General features: G+C 48.6%; 2 non-coding genes across 2 annotated transcripts; one reads left to right on the top strand and one right to left on the bottom strand.

Moving 5' to 3' along the window:
* Window positions 1-242: 242 nt before the first annotated feature.
* Window positions 243-324, bottom strand: TRNAS-GCU (transfer RNA serine (anticodon GCU)). The gene has a single exon. It is a non-coding gene; the product is annotated as a tRNA-Ser (tRNA).
* Window positions 325-3,152: 2,828 nt separating this feature from the next.
* TRNAI-UAU (transfer RNA isoleucine (anticodon UAU)) lies at window positions 3,153-3,247 on the top strand. The gene is made up of 2 exons: window positions 3,153-3,190; window positions 3,212-3,247. It is a non-coding gene; the product is annotated as a tRNA-Ile (tRNA).
* Window positions 3,248-15,349: the final 12,102 nt, after the last annotated feature.

Below are 15,349 nucleotides of genomic sequence, written 5' to 3'. Positions count from 1 at the left end.
TTTCTTATCAATCTATTTATCCAAACTGGTTAATAAGCCAGGAGTGAGTGAAAGGCAATCCTCTGGAAACTCCATGAAAGATGTAATTTCTATTACGCACAAAATACTTCACTTTATTTGACATATTTGTTAAAATAGAACAGTCAGATGATCCCATCTAGCGGATCCTGGCTCTGTCTTGAAAGAGAGTGTAATTATACTACAAGAAATGCTGGCCATCAAAAGAGACTCTGATGGCTTTCCGACGAAGGTGGGATTCGAACCCACGCGTGCAGAGCACAATGGATTAGCAGTCCATCGCCTTAACCACTCGGCCACCTCGTCTGCCCTACAGCCCCATCTGAAACCTTGCTTCACAAAAGGTACTGAAGTGTCAATATACTGTACCTAAAAAAGAAAAAAAACAGCTGAGGCAAGATCTCACATTCCACGTCTTCCCCCAATTAGGGACCTACATTTCATTTTTGGGAAATTCTTACTATGTGCTAATTACAAATATTCATAAGATTCCCCTAGACTTTGTCAGAACTGTCAAGATATATTTCTATGGGGTTTTGAATAGACAGAGCATATGTTATAGGACAATTATAGAATCTATTCCGTTTGGACTGTATTTTTAATAGTCATGATAACATGCTAGCATGTGAGTCGATCTTGCACAGTGAATGATGGAGCAGTGTCTGTCATCTACTTGGTCAGCTGTAGATGGCTCACCTGGGGAGATGTGAAAAGAGAGAGCTCCAGTGGCGCAATCGGTTAGCGCGCGGTACTTATACAGCAGTACTTGCACTGAGCCATGCCGAGGTTTTGAGTTCAAGCCTCACCTGGAGCAGCCGTGTTGTTTTTCATAAACCATTTCACAAAAAGTAAAGTTTAAACTCAGAGTATGGACGGCCCTTGCTAGAGAGTCTTTACTTCTTATAGGATCTACGTGTCCTACTCCTCTGGGTGCCAAATATCACATATCCTACGCGATGCTCAGTTTAAACATTCCATGATGTGCCATCTTGCATTTCATGCAAACACCACATCAGTGCATTTAAAAATACATTTGTAGAATAATAAATATTATGAAAACAGTGTTCTCACATGATAACCATAAACTGAAGAGCTGCAAAAAATGCTGTATCAGCTACTTACAATAAAAGGTGACTCGAAAAAACTAGCAAAAGAAGAGCATCATCATATTAAAGGTTCTATTCACCATCTTGAGTTGCACCATAGCAGCTTATGGTGCTTTTCTGCTCAGAGTGTGCCTCCAATCCCACATTCATTTTTAATTTATTTGCAATTTAAAAAACAACAATTACTGCTCGAAGTTCACTTTTCAAAACCATTCAACCTATTAAATGTATTTCTCTAACCTATGAATGTGGTCCATGTTCACTTTTCCTCATCTTCATCTCGATACTCCTTTCCCAGAAACCAGGTTCACTTCTTCATTCAACCCACCCATCCAAGGTCACCAAATCTTTGAAGCACAAGTCTGCCTATTCTCCCTTTCTCTCTATGCACAAGATACCTTGTATCATTTGAATGGACAGCAGGAGAGAAGGATATTTATGGTGAGTGGGGGTGGGGTTTTGAGGAGTAACCTCATTTGCCTAAGAGCCGGGTTATCTGGGAAAAAAAGTATTTTATGGGGGAAGAATTTCACATCTCCTTGGTGAAATTTGTAGGGCCTTATAACATCCTTTCTGTGGATGCAGATTCAGTCGGAACAGAGGTCCTAGTCCTCGCTCTGCCTTTCAAAGGAACTGTAAATATGCATGGCTTATTTGGCTTTGCCCGGCAGGGTGAGAATGGCGTTTGTCAGGCGTTCGTCAGGCGATCGGAAGGGGTGAGGCAATAATTTATAATTCAATGATCTTCATGATATTTTCTTGATAATATGAAAGCAGGAAAGGGAAGCTTGGCAAAAAGCAATCCTAAAGCAAGGTGTGACTCCAGTGAAGAAATGACTTGAAAACAACATACAGAAAGACTCATGTAAAAAAGGCCTTGATGAGGCTTGAACTCATGACCCCTGGTTTACAAGACCAGTGCTATGCCACTGAGCTACAAGGCCAGTCTGCATGCAGGATGTAAATTGCAACATGTATTCTTACTGAGGTATGAATATATCTATGATTTTGAGACTCTGTATGGAAACGTAGTTGCATATGAATGTCCACGTGCGCGCACACATTGAAGACCATGCTTAAGGCACTTTTCTTGGAAGTATGAAAAACTACATTTTCATATGAGAAAATAAGAGTTTTCACATTCAAGACCATACCGATAGCTCTAGTTAGTATGTCTGCAATCAGTGACATATAGAGAACCCACTTATTAGAAGTGATCTGTCTCTGTGGGGCAGACATATGTTAACAGTCATTCATTTGAGACGGCCTAAACTTTAGGAGTAAGAGCTGCTTTCTTATCAATCTATTTATCCAAACTGGTTAATAAGCCAGGAGTGAGTGAAAGGCAATCCTCTGGAAACTCCATGAAAGATCTAATTTCTATTACGCACAAAATACTTCACTTTATTTGACATATTTGTAAAAATGGAACAGTCAGATGATCCCATCTAGCGGATCCTGGCTCTGTCTTGAAAGAGAGTGTAATTATACTACAAGAAATGCTGGCCATCAAAAGAGACTCTGATGGCTTTCCGCCGAAGGTGGGATTCGAACCCACGCGTGCAGAGCACAATGGATTAGCAGTCCATCGCCTTAACCACTCGGCCACCTCGTCTGCCCTACAGCCCCATCTGAAACCTTGCTTCACAAAAGGTACTGAAGTGTCAATATACTGTACCTAAAAAAGAAAAAAAACAGCTGAGGCAAGATCTCACATTCCACGTCTTCCCCCAATTAGGGACCTACATTTCATTTTTGGGAAATTCTTACTATGTGCTAATTACAAATATTCATAAGATTCCCCTAGACTTTGTCAGAACTGTCAAGATATAATTCTATGGGGTTTTGAATAGACAGAGCATATGTTATAGGACAATTATAGAATCCATTCCGTTTGGACTGTATTTTTAATAGTCATGATAACATGCTAGCATGTGAGTCGATCTTGCACAGTGAATGATGGAGCAGTGTCTGTCATCTACTTGGTCAGCTGTAGATGGCTCACCTGGGGAGATGTGAAAAGAGAGAGCTCCAGTGGCGCAATCGGTTAGCGCGCGGTACTTATACAGCAGTACTTGCCCTGAGCCATGCCGAGGTTGTGAGTTCGAGCCTCACCTGGAGCAGCCGTGTTGTTTTTCATAAACCATTTCACAAAAAGTAAAGTTTAAACTCAGAGTATGGACGGCCCTTGCTAGAGAGTCTTTACTTCTTATAGGATCTACGTGTCCTACTCCTCTGGGTGCCAAATATCACATATTGTTAGACCTGGCACCTTGGCGTGAGTTTCCCTTCCACTTTTTGATGGTGTGCCTCGATTGTTTTGCTGGTGTTGTCCGCTCAGGGCACTGCGCCACGGCTAATCCGTGCCGCAGTGCAAGTGCTCCCGAGGTAAAGTGTACCTGTAATTGATGTCCATGATTGGTTTATTGGATTCACTGTCAGTCCCCAGTAAAGTGCACCAGGGGTGCCAGGGCTTGTGAATGCCAATGCTGCTGGTGGGCTTGCAGCGCTGGTTGCGCCACCCACGGAAGCGGCCTTGTAAAGTGTGTCTAGGGCCTGCCACCGCAGACCCTGTGCGCGGTCCGGGACCGTCGCGCTGACTGCGCAAGTGCCCCCACTTGCCAGTCCCTAAACCTTCCCTTACCTACATATTAGCCACCCCTCTGGTAGGCCCAAGGGCAGGGTGCATTGTAGGCATAAGGTAGGACATGCCCTGATGTGTGTGGCATGTCTTAGTAGTGAATTACAGCCATTTTCGTTCTTCACTATTGAAGGCTACCTGCTCTCCATAGGCCAGAATGGGCTGCCGGGATCACGCCAACGCTGTGACCCCAGTGGACTCAGAGAGCATGGTAGAAGTGTCAAGTTTAGTATGCCTGAACTCAGGATGATAAAATACTTCTTGTAGTCAAGTCTATTTTAATATCCTGGGTTTGTAAATACTACTTTTAGAAAGTTAGTATTTACTGACCTGACCATCTCAGTCCGCCTCTGCTGTGTGTGTGTGTGTTCTGCCTAGCAACAGTAAGGAGCAGGGTGGGGGGATCCCCAGAGACAGGTTGGCTGCCAGGTGGTGGGTAGAGAGATTACACCTGGATGGGTGGGAGGAGTACACCTTGACTCTTGAATAGACCTGTGCTCTGCCACCACAAAGCCGGCGCCACCCCCTGTGGGGCGGCTGATGTCTCTGCCCTGCTGCTGAAAGGAAAGAGCAGAGTCACCATAACAAAGTGCTCCAGAACTGGACTGAGCCAGGCCTAGGCCCCCTGGCGCTAAAGAACAAAAGAATCATCGTATAAAAGTAGGAGCCTGGCTCCTAAGAAATCAGAATCCTGTTTACCACAAAGAACCTCTGCCCGACTAGAAGGAGAAGAAGACTCCGGAGGAGCTGGCCTGCTGCTTGCCTTGCTGAGAAAGGAGAGGAAGAGACTTACTGAAAAGACTTTGCTACTTTGTGCTTGAACATTCTCCAAGGGCTTGATCTGAGCTTGCCCCCTGAACTGAACCCCAGGACCAGTGGGTTCTCTGTGCTTCTTGCTCGTCCTCCAATTCGAGCCGTGTGTGCATCCCGCTGGAAAAGAGACTGCGCCCCTCATCGCCCCTCCTAGGGCCGTGACACTCAGAAGCTCGCCTGCCTCCAACCCGTGAGAGCCCCGCTCCGTCTCGAGCCGCTCTCTGTTCCCGGGCCAGGCCGCCGGCATCCCTGTCACCGCCTGCCATTGGAGTGCGCTGAACGCGCTATCACCCCTCCTGCCGGAAGCCGTCCGACGACTGTGATCTACGCCGGGTCATCCAGCTGCACTGACTGTGCCCTGTGACCCCGCTTCGCTATCCCCGGACATCTCTGGCCGCGCCGCCCCCGCTGTGGAGACCCTCCTGCACCGCCGTGCTAAAGGGTCGCTGGCGGCGCCTGCCTACGTGCCCACACCTGCTGATTGAGGACCCAAGAACACTTCCCGAAGTTAAGAGTCGCACCGACCTGTGCCGACTCTCCTAATCACGAAAGAAGTCCAGTATCGGGCTCGGGGCCCGCAACGCCTTATTTCCCCGTTCGCAGGAACCGATCTCTGTGAGTACTGGAGCTACAAGTAAAGAGACTACAAACTATCCATTTGAAACTACGAACCAAGAACATTTGCCTGCTGTATAACCTGGTGGCATAGCGAAAACTTTATTGGTCTTGTGATAAGTCTGCTGAGATATATATACCTTATTTTTACATAAAGAATCGTATTTTTATATATATCCAAGTCTGGTGTCCGTTTCTGGGGGGATTGATGTATTTACTGTGTGTACGATTGTAAGTGCTTAACCACCAACGCCTGAGGAATCGCCTTGGCTGCTCACGCCACGCACCTAGAGGGTGAGCAAGGGTCATTCGCGAGGGGTTATCCTGCGCCCTGACGTGGAGGAGAGGGTTCCTGCTTGACACGAGGGCAACCTTGCGCCAACCAGAGATCCCCGACTCTAACATTGTTGGCAGCGGTTGGGATTTCGGATTTGCACTTGTAATTTGCATACAGTGAATTATTAATCACCAGATAGTGAGAGCAGACCAAATAACGCAGCCACAGGTTTGTAATTGTTGAACTTTGTTGAGACATCTGCCATTACTGCAACCATGCCTGGCTCGCACTCCGCTGGAAGAGCACTCTCTGTGATTTCTGGAATAGATGAGGTGGATTGGGAGAGACTGGAAGGCTACACGATGGAGCAATTGAAAGGCTACAGTGTAAAATTCAGAGTCCCCCATGCTGGATGCAAGAGGAAGCCCCAGTACACCAAGGCGTTGAGAGCCTGGAAGGAGTCACGAGACCTACGGAATGCGGGGGACATCGTTCCACCCGACAACCTTGAGGAGCCCAGCAGAGTCCGGTCGCCAGAGGAGCTGGCAGACAGGGCAGCCGACAGGGCGCATGCAATGGAGATGGCAAAGTTGGCCGGACAAATGGAAATGGAAAAGCAGAAGTTGGCCCTGGAGGCACAACAACGCCAAATGGATCATGATATCAGATTGAAGGAGTTGGAGCTGAAGGCGAAAAGTTTGGACACCGCTCCTTCTGGTGGCAGCACTCCACCAGCGCAGGTAGAGTCCAAGGTGTACATCCCCAAAGATGTAGTAAAGGAGTATTTTAGAAAGGATGACATAGGGCAGTGGTTTAGAGCCTACGAGGTGGCCATGTCCTCACACCGGGTCCCTGAGAAAGACTGGGGAGCGGGGTTGTGGGGAAGGTTCCTTGCGGAAGGGCGGGACACACTGTTAGATTTGCCCTTGGAAGTCCAGACCTCATACCCCCATATGAAGGAAGCTTTAATGACCAGGTATGGGTTAACTCCTGAGCTATATAGACAGAGGTTCAGGGAGACCAAGAAGATCCCTGAGAGTACGTATGTGGAATATGTGACCTTTTTCTGCAGAGCGCTGGATGGTTGGGTGAAGGGTAGCAAAGTGAGTGATTATCAAGGGCTGCTTGATTTAATTGCATGGGAGCACTTGTCCAGTCAATGTTTTCCTGAGCTACTCCAGCACCTGATTGATAGCAAGCTGTCCAACCCGAGGAAGCTTGCTGAGGAGGCGGACCGCTGGCTCAGCACCAGGGTCCACAAGGGTCAAGTGGGAGACTCCGCCAAAGGTGGGCAGGGTCCCCAGCAGAAGAGTGGGGGGGACAAGGGTAAACAGAAGGGGTTCCAAAAAGGCCCCCAAAGTAATTCCCAAGGGAACCAGCAGAAGGGTTCTCAGCCTCCCCCACCCCCGCAGCAGAACGGGGCCCCGACAGGTAGACCTGTTCCAAAGGGGCCCTTCAATTGTTATAGGTGTGGTGACCCGGGTCACATTGCCTCTGATCCTAAGTGTCGCCTGTTTGGTAAGACCGCACCCACTGGTGCTCCACCCCGGCAAGTAGCTAGTGTTAACTTTGGGGAGGAGGTAGCAGTCCAGGAGGGTGGGGGTCCCGGGCAGATGACCCTAGTCTCGCTAGGAGACAGTGAGATGGTCCCTGTAACCTACCTGCCCTCTAACACTAAGAAATATGGGCAAGTGGTGACCATCAATGGAAAGAAGGTTGAGGCTCTTAGAGATACAGGAGCCAGCGTGACCTCGGTGAGGCAACACCTGGTGTCTCAAGAGCAAATTGTACCCAATGCCTACTGTAGGGTTGTCAATGCTGACAACGTAGAGAGTCGTTGTCCAATGGCTCAAGTTCCCTTTGAGTGGGGGGAGGTCTCTGGTACTCTACAAGTCGCTGTGAGAACTGACATGCCTGTAGACTGTCTGCTAGGGAACGACCTGGAGAGTTCCCCTTGGGAAAAGGTGGAGAAGACCACGCATCTGAGGATGGTGGGTCTACCCGACTGGGCGTGCGTGACCACCCGGTCCATGGCAGCCAGTAGGGGTGTTGAGAGGGTCCTGGAGCCTGAGGGAGAGGTCCAGGAACCGGCCTTAGGGAGAAGGCGCAGGAGGCGCGGGAAACCGGCCCCCGAAGTTCCCACGGCCCAGGAGGAAGTAGACCCTGAGGGGGATGCTCTGGAGCCTACCGGGGAACAGATTGCCGAACTGGGAGATCTGCCTGAGCTGACCCATTGGCAGCAAGAAGGAGGTCCCTCCAGGGAGGAATTCTGCAGGGAGCAGAAAGAATGCCCTTCTCTCTTAGGTATGCGGCAACAGGCTGCAGACCAGGCCAATGGTGTTCAGGCCAAAACACACTACGTTTACTGGGAGAGTGACCTCCTGTATTCCGAGCCTAAGGCTGCTGAACCTGGGTCAGCCCGTGTGCTGGTGGTACCCCAGAAGTTCAGAACCTTCCTACTGGGGCTGGCTCACGATGTGCCGTTAGCAGGACATTTGGGGATGGACAAGACCTATGACAGGCTTGTCACCCACTTTTACTGGCCCCAAATGCATAAGAATTCAGATTCCTACTGCAGAACCTGTCAGACTTGCCAGGCAAGTGGTAAGAGCGGAGGGAAGCACAAGGCTCCTCTGCAACCTTTCCCTGTGGTCGGTACGCCATTCCAACGAGTGGGTATTGATATTGTGGGGCCTCTGGATCCCAAGACAGCCCTGGGCAACAGGTTCATCCTGGTCTTGGTGGACCATGCCACCCGGTACCCTGAAGCCATCCCTCTGAGGTTCCGTATGAGACGGGACGGCACTTTTTGAGTAATGACGAATATGGATGAGTTTGGTATCCCCGAACCGCAAATGACGAGTATAGTGGGTGTACGTAGTTTCGCTATGCAGCCACGTATGGTTCGTCTCATTTTTGGGTTTGTTCATCCGAACCCTCGGGTTCCATTTTAGATACGGCATCCATTTTGTTTCTTGCCCTCAGGTAGCCAGCGAACGGGTTTTTGTCCGCTTCGTGACCCTGGGACTTTCAAGCTTGCACGAAGGACACGTGTTTCTTTGAGGTGACTTTTACGATGGGGGAAATGACACGAGTAAGGCAGATGGCCCCGCTCAAGGCTCATCTTGCCGCTCCGGTCTATTGTTTCAGCCACGCATACATTAGACACGAGGTCTTTGACCCTTCTATCGAGTTTCCTTTATTGCCCCTAACACTCTTTTCTAACCCGTTGTGTATTCTTGTCCTTTCCTTGCATCTGTTTTTCGTCCTTCCTCTTAATGTGTTTATGGTTAGGATGGAATGTGTTTATTGCGGAGGGAATATGTTTTTACAGTTGAGAACCGGCAAGACTGTTGTAATTATGTTCCGGCCTCCTGAAACATGAACACGACCCTTTTGAAGTTTATTGTGGGAACTGAGTTGTAACCTTTGTTCGCCATACTGTGCTATGGCAAAAACCTGTATAAAAGGAGCGATCCACTTCTACGAATTTGAAGCAGTCTCCGAGAACCTACACACTGTGTACTTCTTGTGACCTCTGTATCCCTGCAGTAAATAAACGCTGATCTCTGACGTCGCTGGAAGTGTCCCGTGTCTCTGTGTTTGTTACGCCAGAACAGGTAACCCACGAAGGTTTCAGGTGTTGTTCCCTGGCACCGCTGGGTCTTAAGAATAACCCAGTCCTTCAGTTGGCGCCCAACGTGGGGCGACATCAACGGTACCGGTCCAAAGCCCGACGATCGTGAGGAACTTCGTGTGAAATCGCCGAGGGAAGGTGCACCCCGCTTCATCGATCCAGTTGTCGAAATAAGTGGCCCGACGCCTCTTCCCGCGAAGATCCCCGCCTCCTGACGGCTGCGACGGACCGATGCCCTGACTGTCGACCTGTTTTGGCGCCTGGCGTAGTCCTTTGTACGGCGAGACGATAGACGGGCCTTCCTGGTGACGCCATTGTTCTCTCAGTTAAGTATTTGTGGGTCGCTCCCAGTGTTGCTTTGTTGTTTGCATGGTTCCATAGCATTCGTGGTTCTTAGTTGTTGGGTTTTTATTTGACGATTGCAATTGCCAAAAACCGAGGGTCTTGCAATTTTTGCGAGGACATCGTAACTCGATAGCCCTTGAAGTTTGTATACTCGGTTAGTGTGCACGATGCCTGGCCGTAGTACTTTGTTTGGGTTTCTTAAATGTTGCAGCATGGATTCCCGGCTGGAGGATTCATGTCCGATACCTCCGGTTGGAACTCCAATTTACGAGCTCTATAGTCGTCATGGCGTGGGTCCTATTGTATATAATGAATATTGGGTTCGCTACACTAAAAATGATGGCGTCCTTAGTTGGCCATCTCATGGTAGTTTCGAGACTACCGTTTTAGATAATTTGGAAGCTAAATTATTTAAGAAAAAGGCTAGGCCGGCCATGTTTGATTCCTTCCGGTTATGGCGGAAAGAGGCCAAGCAGAAAGAAATCAAACAGAATAAGAAAAATAAAAGAGAAGGTGTTATCACGGTGATGCGCAATGCAGAACAATATCAGTTAGACAAAGATGAGAAAGAGCAGGAAGTTAGTGCTCGGCTTCATCATATGGCAGTGGATAAATGTTATCCGGTGCTACCTTCTAATATTGACAAGACAGGTGAAGAAGCGGTGGAGGATTCGCTCTTGTCTTATCTGATGAAATCACCACCTCCCTATGCTCCCGATGTTATGGGTCCCGTTCGTCCACCTCTTCCTCAACCCGCCGTTTTGGCGGCTGCTGGTCAGCCCACCGTTCCTCCCGTACTCCCGAATCCCCTTGGGCCACAGATCGTACGTCCTCTTGTCCCGGCTTCTCTCCCTACTGCGCCTTTCCAAGTCCCTCCTCAGCCTGTCATTCCTGTTGTTCCTGCTGCTGCGTCTACTTCCACTGTTTCCACCCCTATTGTTGCTACGCCTGCATCTTCTTCCTCTTCTCCTTCTGTTCGTAGTCGTCTCATGACTGCTGTTGCTTCTCTTTATTCTCCGCTTTTTGGGCCGATACTTGGCTCGACTCTTTCAGATGTCGCTCAAAGACGCAGTCAGCTTCCTGATGGTAGAGAACGTGAATCGTTGGTGAAAACGGCACGTAGATGGATTCGTAACCCTGTTAAATACACCCCACGTGTAGTGTTTGAAACGTTTTCCCAGTTTAATGTGCCCACGCAACGATTTGTGTTCGAAGAATTGTGTAAGTCATTGAAAGAGGAGTGGGACGATGATACAGCTGATGATATACCACCTGAGGTTTCCGAGCTGCAGTTTCGGTTTGCCACGGGTGTAATTGTGGGTGACAAAGTTCGAGAGGCCCTAGAACGTTTGTTATCCTTTCGATGTACGGTGCAACCTCGTGCGTTGTTTAAGGACGCGACTGCGGAATGGATGGCACAACCTGGTCAATATCCCATGCGGGAAGTTCCCCCGGTATGGATGCCAGGTGATCAGGCTGCTAACCCTCCTGTCCCAGGCCATTTCCAGAGAGTGTGGATACACCTCCCTTGGAAACGATCGGAAGTTTTACAAGTGAAACAATCCTTGACTGATCCCCGTAAGAATCCTGCGGGTTATTACAAGGAGCTGTCCCAATTGGTGGATGCTACTGTCATGAACCTAGCCGATATTGACATGTTGTTTGGCAATGTGATGCCTCAGCCGATTTGGGCGAAAATTCGTCACGAGAATCACGTAGCCGAGCTAGGCGGTGACTGGGCTGCCCTTACAGCGGCAGATGCCCGGCAGGTCGGTGGGGCTAAACCTGAACAGATTATTGTGGCTTTGCCTCAGAGGATAATTACCCTCATGAAAACACTTATGCCAGCGATGCGCGTCAATTGGGACAAATTATCAGCGTGCAAACAAAAGAGGGAGGAAAGTGTTTCTGATTTCTTTACGAGATTTGAGGAAGCGTTTGTTGATCATAGCGGTCAGGACATGGGTTCTGAGGGTGGTCAGCGGCTGTTCGTTGATAAGTTTGTATCGAACTTGTTGCCCGACCTTAGCAACAAGTTGAAGAATTCTGAGAGTTCGTGGGCTGTTTCTACCACTGCCCAAATATTGGCTACGGCCCAATATTACGAAAATAGAGAAAAGGAGGAAAGTGAGCGCGCAGATAAGAAAACGAAGGATCTTAAAACTAAGGTCTTATTGCAGCAAGCCTATCCTCCGCGTTCGAATTTTAGTGATACACAGCAGCTAAACAGATCACAACCACAGTTCTCCAGATCGCAGACGCGAAATGTTTCGCCCGCACCTCGCTTTGTGCTGGGATATAATCAATGCGCATATTGTCGTGGGGAGGGCCATCTGAAGTTCGATTGTCCGGTTCTCCGTGATCGGACCAATGGTGTGTCGGCTCGAGGAGGACGTAGTGGTCCTCAACAGGCTTCCCGTGGTAGAGGTCGCGGAGTTACCCAGAATCAGGCCGACCGCTTTGCCACGTCTTCGGACTCGCACAATTGTTTCGATCGGCGCGAACCATCGTCCGGTCGGTCTGCACAGTATCATGTGGATGATTGCTATGTTGAGTGTGATGTTGATGCGGATGGTATCTACTAGGACAGCCATGGACAAAGGAAGGGAGAAGTATCAGTTCCGGTTGATCAGAGAGGGCCTTATGTTGCAGTAGCCACTTTGGGCGTCGTTGAGCCTTTTCTGTTGGACACTGGTGCAGCAAAAAGTTCCATCATGCATTCGAAACTCCCTGGCGCGCCTTTGTCTGGCTTAACGAATGTTTCCGTTGGATTCTCTGGCGCCCCCGTTAGCAATCCAGTTTCTAGCCCTTTGCCCCTTACAATTGGGTCTCATGAGCTAGAAGCTCCCTTGATTTTGACTACTGGTTGTGGTGAGAATCTTTTGGGCTTAGATTTGTTGAAAAGGTTACATGCGACTTTGTACTGTTCTCCTACGGGTGTGGAGCTTACGTTGGGTAAGAGCGTGATTTCCCCTATGTATTTATCGATCGACAAGCTCCCGGCGGCATTGAAAGCTCTTCCGGACTCCTTGTCGGCGACAGGTCCCAATGACGTGGGCCTGTTGGATATACCACCTTATGTTGTCCAACTGAAAGTTGGTGCGCGTTTGCCACGTATACCTCAGTATCGTATTTCCCTTGATGGTGAAAGGGCATTGTTAGCGATCATTTACGATCTGATCGGTAAAGATGTTATTGAGGAGACACGGGGTAATGTGTGCAATAGTCCCGTGTTGCCTATTCTGAAACGAACGGATCCCTCCAAACCTCCTGTGTACCGTCTAGTTATCGACTTACGGGAGGTGAATAAAGTCGTTGTTCCGCAGTTTCCTGTGGTTCCAGACATTACAGCTTTACTGACTCTGATTCCAGCCACTGCATCATGGTTCTCGGTGATCGATCTGAAGAATGCGTTCTTTAGCATTCCGATTGCTGAGGAAAGCAGAGATTTGTTCGGTTTCTCATTGGGTGGTCGCAGCTTCAGATTCAAGCGCGCACCACAGGGCTACTGTGAGAGTCCATCAATTTACAGCCAAGCTCTTAAGAGTCAACTTGATGCGTTTGTGTTACCGGCTGGTGCAGCCTTGATTCAGTACGTTGATGATTTGTTGGTCGCTGCTGACACTGAACAGCTCTGTAAAGCCGCTACGGTGTCTCTGTTACAGCATCTCTGTGTTTTACATCATAAAGTGTCACCTTCCAAACTGCAATATTGTTGTCAAGAAGTTACCTATCTCGGTCACTTATTGTCAAAGGCGGGAAGAAGGTTGACCCCTGAACGAATTGCAGCAATTGCTCGAATGACTGTGCCAACAACTCAGAGAGATGTGCGTGCCTTTCTAGGTATCACGTCATACTGCAGACAGTGGATTCCGAACTTTTCACTGTTAGCGAAGCCATTGGTAGCCCTCACGTGCAAGGACGTTTCGACTCCTTTGCCTTGGACGGAGGAATGTCAGAAAAGTTTTTCTGAACTACGTGATGCGTTGTGTTCGGCTCCTGTGTTAGGTACTCCTGATTACAGCAAGCCATTCACATTATACGTCCATGAGAGGGACGGTTGTGCGTTGAGTGTTTTAACGCAACAATTTGGTGATAAGCAGCGTCCGTGTGCATATTTTTCCTCGACCTTAGACCCGGTAGCTAGAGCGTTGCCGAGTTGCTTGAGGGCGACAGCGGCAGCAGCGGCGTCTATTCGGCAGTCCGCAGGTCTTGTTATGGATAATATGCTCATAGTAATGGTTCCGCATGCAGTTGATACGCTCTTGAATCGGACAAAGACTCAACATCTGACGAGTGCAAGGTTGTCTGGGTACGAGCTGACCCTTTTGCCAAGTCATATACAGATCAAACGTTGTAATGTACTGAATCCGGCGACATTGTTGCCGATTAATATGGAATCAGATGATGTGCTGCCACATGATTGTTATTTACGGACTGAAGAAGAAACAAAAGGTCGTGTGGACCTGAAAAACACTCCTTTGGCAGATCCCGATGGTACTTTGTATGTGGATGGTTCTTGCTTCAAATTGCCGAATGGCGATGTGACGACTGCGTATGCTGTGGTGACGTTGAGCACGGTGGTGGAAACTGCGAGATTGAATCAGAATTCCGTGCAAGCGGCAGAGTTAATTGCATTGACAAGAGCGTGTGTTCTGTCGAAGGGAAAGCGAGTGAATGTGTTTACTGACAGTCAGTATGCATTTGGTGTTGCGCATAACTTTGGAAGATTGTGGAGAGAAAGAGGATTTATGACATCGCATGGTACGAAGATCCAACACGGGCATCTCGTGAATGATCTTTTGGATGCACTTACGTTGCCTAAACAAGTGGCGATTGTTAAATGCAGTGCACATCGAAAAGTGACGGATGATGTTGGTCGTGGTAATGCATTTGCGGATGAAATCGCTAAGGAAACGGCTAAGAATATTGCGACTCGAATGTATGTTACGAGTTCAGTAAGGTGGCCGACGGAGACTGGTATGTGTGAAAATACCGTTGAGAGCGTGAAAGCAATTCAGAACGAAGCTACTGAAGCTGAAAAGACCAAGTGGAAAGAAAGTACAGGGAAATTGGATATGCATGGATGTTGGGTTGACCTGACGGAATGTCAGAGGTGGATGTTACCAGATGCATATGTATTAGCTGTTGTGACGATGGCTCATGGGTTGTCACATATTAGTGCGAAAGGAATATGTAAGTTCTTGTCTCCTGTGTGGAGGAATGAGGGTATTGCTAAATGTGCCGAAAGAGTGGTTAAGAATTGTATGGTGTGTTTGATGCATAATCCCGGAAAAGGCACCCCCACTCCTCCTGGTCATTTTGCTCCTCCTGCTTGTCCCTTTGAGGTTATCCAGCTGGACTTTATCCATATGGAGAGATGCAATAACCTGAAGTATGTTTTGGTTGTGGTTTGTGCGTTCTCCAGATGGATTGAGGCCTATCCTCTTAAGGATAACACTGCCCTGTCCACAGCAAAAATCCTGCTGAAGGAATACTTTCCTCGGTACGGAATGCCCCGGATTGTATGGTCGGATAATGGGAGTGAGTTTGTGGGAAGTGTAATGCAGAGTGTGTGTAAGGGCCTGGGAATTCGACAGAAATTCCACAGTGCTAATCATCCTCAGGCAGCGGGTTTGGTTGAAGGGTACAATGGTACCCTGAAGCTGAAACTCGCTAAGGTTCAAGCTACGACTGGTCTGTCATGGCCTGATGCCTTGCCTCTGGCTCTCCTATCGACCAGAGCAACCGTACACTCTCGAGTAGGGCTTAGCCCATATGAGATTGTGTTCGGTCGCCCTGCGAATATTTGGGGAGTCCCGAGGCCTAGGGCTTTTGATAGTCTTGAGTATCCAATGTTAATTGATTACTTGCATGATTTGACCACTAAACTACAG

Source organism: Triturus cristatus, chromosome 12 (assembly GCF_964204655.1).
Source record: "Triturus cristatus chromosome 12, aTriCri1.1, whole genome shotgun sequence".
In the NCBI taxonomy this organism is placed as follows: domain Eukaryota; kingdom Metazoa; phylum Chordata; class Amphibia; order Caudata; family Salamandridae; genus Triturus; species Triturus cristatus.
The sequence above is the reverse complement of the archived record's forward strand: the minus strand, read 5'-3'. Positions and strand labels throughout refer to the sequence as shown.